At 35.7% G+C, this 7,588-nt stretch overlaps 1 long non-coding RNA gene across 1 annotated transcript; it reads right to left on the bottom strand.

The window, feature by feature from the left end:
• Positions 1-904: 904 nt before the first annotated feature.
• LOC118648233 lies at positions 905-4,226 on the bottom strand. The gene is made up of 3 exons (XR_004965214.1): positions 4,007-4,226; positions 1,280-1,475; positions 905-1,083 (listed from the first exon to the last, which is right to left on the bottom strand). It is a non-coding gene; the product is annotated as an uncharacterized LOC118648233 (long non-coding RNA).
• Positions 4,227-7,588: the final 3,362 nt, after the last annotated feature.

The raw sequence follows: 7,588 nt of genomic DNA, 5'->3' as shown, positions 1-7,588 counted from the left end.
AATTTCTCATTTTATTTTGCTTTCCATTTATTATCCCTCACAATCTATTTCTCTTTCTCTCTCTTTTTCTTTCTCTCTCTGTATTAGTTCGGTCCGTTCATAAAAAGAGAAAATAAGCAAAATTGAATCGTCTTTTTGCAAAACAAGCTCTTTGAATAATCTGAGTATTTCCCGGTCACAAAGACAACACTATTACTCGCTCGTTCACCGCCTGTCTTTCATTGAACAACGGCGCGTGTACGAAAACACGCACGCATGTGGCACACATACACGCGTACTTCAGATACCCCCATGAATTTTCGATAATCCAAATTGGATTCCCCAACTGGGTGCGCGCCGGTGGTTCTCGACGATTCTCGCTCTCCATCGGTCGCGGCTTTCCTGCAAAATTGTTTCCTCTCGCCCTCCCCCCTCCACTCTCCGAAAGTTACGAATTTTCGCCATCCCCTTCACTCTCCCCCTTCCCTCAATTCGTGGGAAACAGTCGGCACAGTAACGTCACATGTGGCCCTTTCTCTTGTTAATTTTTACGGAATTTTTCGATTTAGTATCGCCCTAACGCGGGAAAATGCGAACCGTGACTTTGCCTATAAAGATCTCGGAATTGCGAGCTAGAAATAAAAGAAAAATGGTCGGTAGTGTTTCAATGCGTTTCAGTGCGTTACTGGCTATTTCGACGAGTAATTCCGCCCACATCGAGGTCAATCCAACAGAGGAATGTTTAATAGCAAGAGTGAATTTTATTGTTGATCAGAAGACACAGTGGGGATGTAATTAAAAAGCCCCGTAACCTCGTTATTATATCATTGTGGTTTTGTTTTATTTTGCGTTCCTATTTATTTTATTTCATACTCTTTCCATCTTGTCGATTACATTTGTTTATATTTGTTTACAAGGAAATAGCTTTTTCATGTAATTTAATTTAAATTATTTACAGTCAGCCGTCGCTGATTTATTTAATTATTCATTAATTTCGTTATATCGCATTCCGATATGATTACGTGTATAGTTCCATTTCATATTCTATCGAATTTCGTGAGCAAATATATAGAGTGGTTCACAATTTATTCTTCCAACCTAGATCTATAAATAAATGATCATATTAAAATGTTACAACGGAATGTCCGAAAAATGGCATATAATAGTAAATAATTTTCTAATTAGCTTTTAAAGGGCTAGTTGTATATAAATTTGTAAGATAAAAAATTTAATAACAGCTTTCTTTCTACAGACATTTTTAATGTATGATACTGTAATAATTTAATTTAATGTCACTCACACGAAATATTTTTGTGTTATTCTTCTTTGTCGTTATATTTACGTGATGGACGTGAAAATTTATACAATAGTATTTATAATAAACTTAATCGATGGCATGGCCAATGAACAACGAGAATAGAGCCTGTATGTTGCACGTGTGTTTTACATGCGTCATTTATCCCCATTTCATTCTCTGCAGTATTCTCATTTACGTTCTGTTGAAAATAGTATTACCGATAATATTTTTTCTTAAGAACTTTATATATATTTTAAATTACATTAAAAAACATTTAAAAAATCTATAATAATCAATGAAAAACACAATAGCAATAATATAAATATTACATTTTATATGTGCACATACATTTAAATAAACTGTTTGATTCCCAAAATATCTGACAAAAGTATAATCCTAATTTATCTACAAATAAAAAATTAATTTTGTATTTATTAGACAAATCTTAAGCCTAAAAATATCTTGATTAGTTGAAATAAATTTCTTACAAACATTCTTTCTAAATAATGAAATTTAATATTTTAGTTATTTTCTCATTGTTCCTTATAAAAATTTTGCAATACTGTATATAAAAAGTTTCAACTGGAAAAAACCTTAAATCCTGGCAAACGTCGCTTGAATGCACGCGCAAGCTTACACCTATACGAGACAGATAACTTGTCAAATTGGCACACGTGTGCGCTTTGGTTCGCGTGATCGCAAGTTTGCGATTCCCTCTCGCAAACGCGCGACTCTCTAATTAGTTTGACAAATCGATTGGCGAGCATGGCCGGTCGTGCACGCAGCGCGATGTGGTGATCGGCTTTACCCGACTCGGTGATCCCACATTGATCCAGATCGTTAAAACATAATGTAATCGTTAATCTCACCGGGCGTCCACCTACGCGTAAAACTATTCGCGGGGATTATATCGATCGCGCGTATTCGTCGTGTCGCGGCACAAATGGTACAATGGCAAAATGCTCATCGAAATCCGACTTATAACTTTTGACACTTATCTGGTAATTTAACGCAAATTTCGAGTATTATATGTAAAATATAAACTTTCATACACACATATACAAGCTAAAAGAAAAGCTACTCGATTTAAATTACGAATCGCCATTGCATATTCGTTTGTGCTTTTAAAATTTTTATTTGGTATTTAATATAATATATAAATGAATGCATGGCAAGGATGTTTTAATTCATGTTTCGCGCATTTATATAATTTCGAAAAATTGTGCTGCATACACTGATGTTATTACATACGCGCAGACACGCGCGGCGGTTTAATAAAACGGCATAGAATGCAGAGATAGCGTATAAAATTGTGGCAAATGAGCTAAAACTGGCGTATAGCACATCCTGACGATTTTGCAAATGCAAATATATGTGTATACTTACAAAATTCAATTATTATCAGACTCGAAGTGCACTGCAATGTTAACTTCAAATGATTATAATTGACGCGATGGTAGTAATGATAGATTGAAAATTAGATAGGTATGCACTTTGTTGGTTTCGTATTCACTCTACTGCAAATATTATATGATTATCAGCTTATTAACAGTAAAAAGCTCTGTTTAATATTTCGATCGCGATTCGACCAAAATGTGGCTTTTATTCCTTGCAATCGGGTTAATACGTTTCTCATTATTAATCAGATCGGTTACTGCTTTGATAAGCTTTATTGAATGGATAATGCATGAGATCGTGAAAATGTTTATTATCAGTTAGCTATAATTAGCATCAATAACATCAGTATAGCTCTATCAATATGATTTACTTGTAAAAGGATTGAGCGTAATAATTTAATTTAGAGAGAAAATTCGATCTTTGATCTAATTATTTGCGTATATTATATTGTCTCTTTGCCTTATACATATATGTATGGAAAAAGCTCCGATCGCATTATAAAGTGCGATTTTAGAATAGCAATCTCATTTTACAATGTATATCGCAGCTATATCCATATTGAATTATACAGGCCACCGAGTTATCGCGATCCAAAAACAGTCGAAAGGTCGTTGCGCAGTAAACTCAATTAGCAACGATAACGCTTACGTGTTTCCACCCGCGAAAATGATTTTCCCGCGAGCCGACTACCATGAGATCGAAAATATTTAGGAGATTAAAATCATTTAGATTGGATTGTAATTTCAATTTTTCCCTCGAGGAAAAAGCAAAGAAACAAAGTGAAATTCACTTGCCAAAGAAGAGCAACAATGGAATAAAAATACGATAAATGTTTAAATTTGATACAGGGAAAAGATATTGCGCATGAATGTTTATCACTTGAATTATTTTCTATTTTATTTTCTATTTAGTACTGATTTATATGTAAATAATCGTTGGAAATTATACCTTGTTGTCTATTATTACAATTTCGTATCTTTTATCAATTACAAAATAATTTATTGTAAATCTGTTTGTAATATGTTGCAAAAGATACAATTTGAAAGATATGTGAATACTAGTACGCATTTAGTAACTCTACTTTATATTTTGATCTAACTTTATGTTATTGTTAAAATTTTGTAACAACTTTATATTATATATATATATATATTACTTTTTAGAAAAATAACAAATTGTTATAGTAATTTTACTACAACTGACTAAAGTGTAACTTCTCTTGAAGAAAATAAATGAGGACATAAAATTAATTGTTTCTAGCTTGCATAGCTTTGGGAAAAAATATTTTGAATGTAAATGTATGACATTATATATGTAGTTACACGTAGATACCTCTTCATATTTTACAACCTGTCAGTTGTAGTACAATTTGCCGGATGTCCTCTGTATTATCTTTGCGGACTGTATCCGCGGCATCGTCGTAAACCGATCTGCTGCATAACACAACAAACGATAAATGTTCAGGGATTATGCACGTCTATTCCCGGTTAAGTTACTAATCGCGCGGTCAAGCGACTGCATCTACGATATCGCGAGAAGCCGAGCGATGCTACGAGCGATGTTTCCCCGCGCCCATAATGGTTCATTATCAAGGATTAGTTCAATTTGCGCGCATACGAGGTCACGTTGTATATCATATTCAATACGTGCGCGACGTCCAATCACGGCGGTGTTGCGCATGTTTACCGCAAACAATATAACGCGTTCAATATACAAAGTTTAACGTAGCAAAAGAGAACGGAATCTATCTTTTCATGACTATTTTAATTTAATAAATTCGAGAAACTCAATTATTATCACTTTCAATAAGCTGTTGCTTACAGAGCTGCTATGTTGTCTGATATAATTTTGCAAATCAAAATTTTGTAATATTGCCGACTGAAACGCTTCGTTGTTTTGTTCACAGGTTCCACCAAATAAAGCAAGTTTTTATACCGACTGCATATCCGGGAAGAAGTATGGAAGGTGCTCAAGAAGAGTGATGTTTTTTTATTAGCTAAAATCTACTTCGCAAACAAATTGTGTGCTGGAGCTGCTTCAACTAAAGGTAGGAATGCACCTCAATACATTCACTTTTATGAATAAAACGATTGTATATATAGGTAATGTTCGGTACTCGTTTATTTTTATTGTTTTTGTCCGAGATTTTCGAGTTATTAGATCAATTTCATTTTTTTCCCTCCTTTTTTGATATCGTATTCTTATACTGCAGCGCATTTAGATCAAATATTGCATCATTCCCATCATATCAATTGTTTTAAATGATTTTTGATCTATTAATACGATAACTAATCTCTCTTGTACACATTTCGTATGCGAGACGACAATGACATTTATTCCATGGTGATTCCGTTGATCGTGTTATTGCATTGAAAGCTCATTAATTTGTTATAAGCCACCCCATACCGCTAATGCATTTTACCATTCTTCTCGTGTTCCGGTCACTCGCGACAATTTGAAAGGCCATTGAAATCTTATGACTCAATCGACTCGATAATGGAGATGACCGATTAATGTGACTATTATGATGGCATACGTCCGCCAGTATGCGAGCATGCGTGAACTTATTCCGGGCTTAGTTTTATGTTAAGGTGCATTACGACTCGTGACATTAATGTGTAACCCACATAAGACACAATAAATTATACGCTAAGCATCATGAATACTTTGACATACATATTTTTTTTTTAATTTACAAACCAGTGCGTGTTGCATAGATGTTAATACGCTTATAATTAGCCTCAGTAAACAAAATAACTAATAATAGATCGATAATCGAGAGTTCTGCAGTCCGAGCGTGCCGCGCCCATAAACACATATTGCATTTTATAAAATTAAAATTTTCATTTGCTCTTTTCTTTGTTCACTCGCTTTTTTTTCAATTTTTTGCAACGACCCGACAACATCCTCCTTCGCTTGGCGAATAGAATACGGTCTACGTATACAGGATGGTTCACCTAAAGTATTACAAGCTGTTTTCTCGGAAATTGTTAAGGATGGCGACAAAACTCTCCTTTTAAAGTTTGTCACGGCTCTTTATAAAACACCGTTGTCCAACAAATCTTGAAATAACAAAAAATTTGTTGTTACCACTGCACTTGTTGTCTCTTGAGAAAAAGAGGTCTTGCGACGTTGTACGTGGAATATCCTGTATATGTCGTCGTCGCAAATGGGATCGTGACGCCGTGCCGTGTTGCCATTTGTAACATTACGGCGATACGATACGTTACAAGTCTGGACGCACCTTTATATCGGGCATCAAGACTCGAAAGAGAAGAATCGGCAGCATTTGCGTTTTACATACGTATCGCGTGGCCACCGGAAGTTATCGTAGGAGAAGAATCGAAGTCTCTCGTGTTTCGAATATGTAGGTCGTTCTCCTAACCACAGTCCGGAGTTCTCGCCTGTATACCAATCGAGTCGTGATTCCATCTCTCGCGGCGCACACACTACATCGCAACGCGATGAGTTTTCGAACCTGGAAAAATATCTCGTTTAATCGCAGCTTTCATGTTGTAATATAAATGTATTGTAGAATCTTATCTCGATGCAGCTTATATGCGCCACCCTGTATGCTACAAAACTATGTTAAAATTTGATAAGAGCGTAGCAATACAGGTGCTGGCAAATAAAATTTTTTTTGAAGAACAAAAGTAATATTAAATCAGTAGTCGTGGATAATTATGTATGTTCATATATATTTTTTTAATTTAAGACAGCCGTCTGATTTAATGTGTATGGTATGTTGCTTTCGGCTGTAATATTTCCTCTTTCATTTTTACTTCTTGTTGCTTCTTTCCGACCGTTATATCGCTATACTGCATGATGTATTTGCAAATAAATCTATTTTTCTCTTAATAGAGTTTCCGAAACTCTTATTTCAAGTTGAAAACTTTGTAAACTGCATTTTACATAAATTCTCATTTGTTCCTATTTATTCTTCTTCATTTTTATACTTACTTAGTCGAGAAAGCAACGGATAAAAGACAATAAGGAAAAAGGGAACAAAATTTATGCGTGCATTTATAATGCACAAGCGTATGTTACGTACGCAACGAGAAACAACCTAATTTCAGTGCTAATGTGTAATTTGAAGTAGCATGTTCACTGTGCGTGTCGTACTGCAGTATTTGCGTGCGTTCTCGATTGAATTTCTTACATGCTTGGGGCGCGTTTGACGCCAGTTAAGCGAATGTTAGATAATTTCGTTTGCCTTAGTCTCTTTCTCTTCCCCTCTGGCGAGTCGAATGGAAAAAGCGTTTATCGATGTCGATGTTTGCAGTTAGTTCCTTGTTACTGCCGTGACGTTTTTTTGTTTCTGTTTCCCCGTTTATTCTCGTACAAATACGATACCGACGTGTCTACGTGGAAAGCACGAACGATATTTCTGACGGATTAGAAGGCAATATTGGTATAAGCGGTCGAGACTTTGTCGAGCTTTGCGTTCAGAGAATCGAGGATGCGATCGTTTCCCATGTATGCGCGCTCACGTTCTCCAACAGCGAGGTTCCCCGTGCGAAATTTCTCAAATTGGATCTAACTATTGAATAAGATTGTGCGCCCTCACGGGTCAGATATTTTATTACTGAACGTGGAAAGAACATACAACAGCACTTACAGAGCTCGCACGGCGAAAAGCAATGGTCGTACGGTCGATTGGGTTGGGAAAATCAGCTGTGGAAAACAGTAGATTCAGTAACGACTTGCAAGCTCGCTGCTATGCGAAATTGAACCATGCGCTCCGCGAAATTATAGTTGCAAATTAGGTGTGTGTACCCGGGGCAAACAGGCTCGCTCGCGAAATTTCCAAAATTTAATGGAAATTAAACTGCGTTTCTACATTCAGTTGGCCCATAAACTTTATATTTCGTCGACCGTTAGTTTATTACAACGCCTACGGTTGTTCTGTGGTTC

The sequence above is a fragment of the Monomorium pharaonis genome, unplaced genomic scaffold (genome assembly GCF_013373865.1).
Source record: "Monomorium pharaonis isolate MP-MQ-018 unplaced genomic scaffold, ASM1337386v2 scaffold_310, whole genome shotgun sequence".
NCBI lineage: Eukaryota > Metazoa > Arthropoda > Insecta > Hymenoptera > Formicidae > Monomorium > Monomorium pharaonis.
This window is presented reverse-complemented; position numbering and strand designations above follow the sequence as displayed.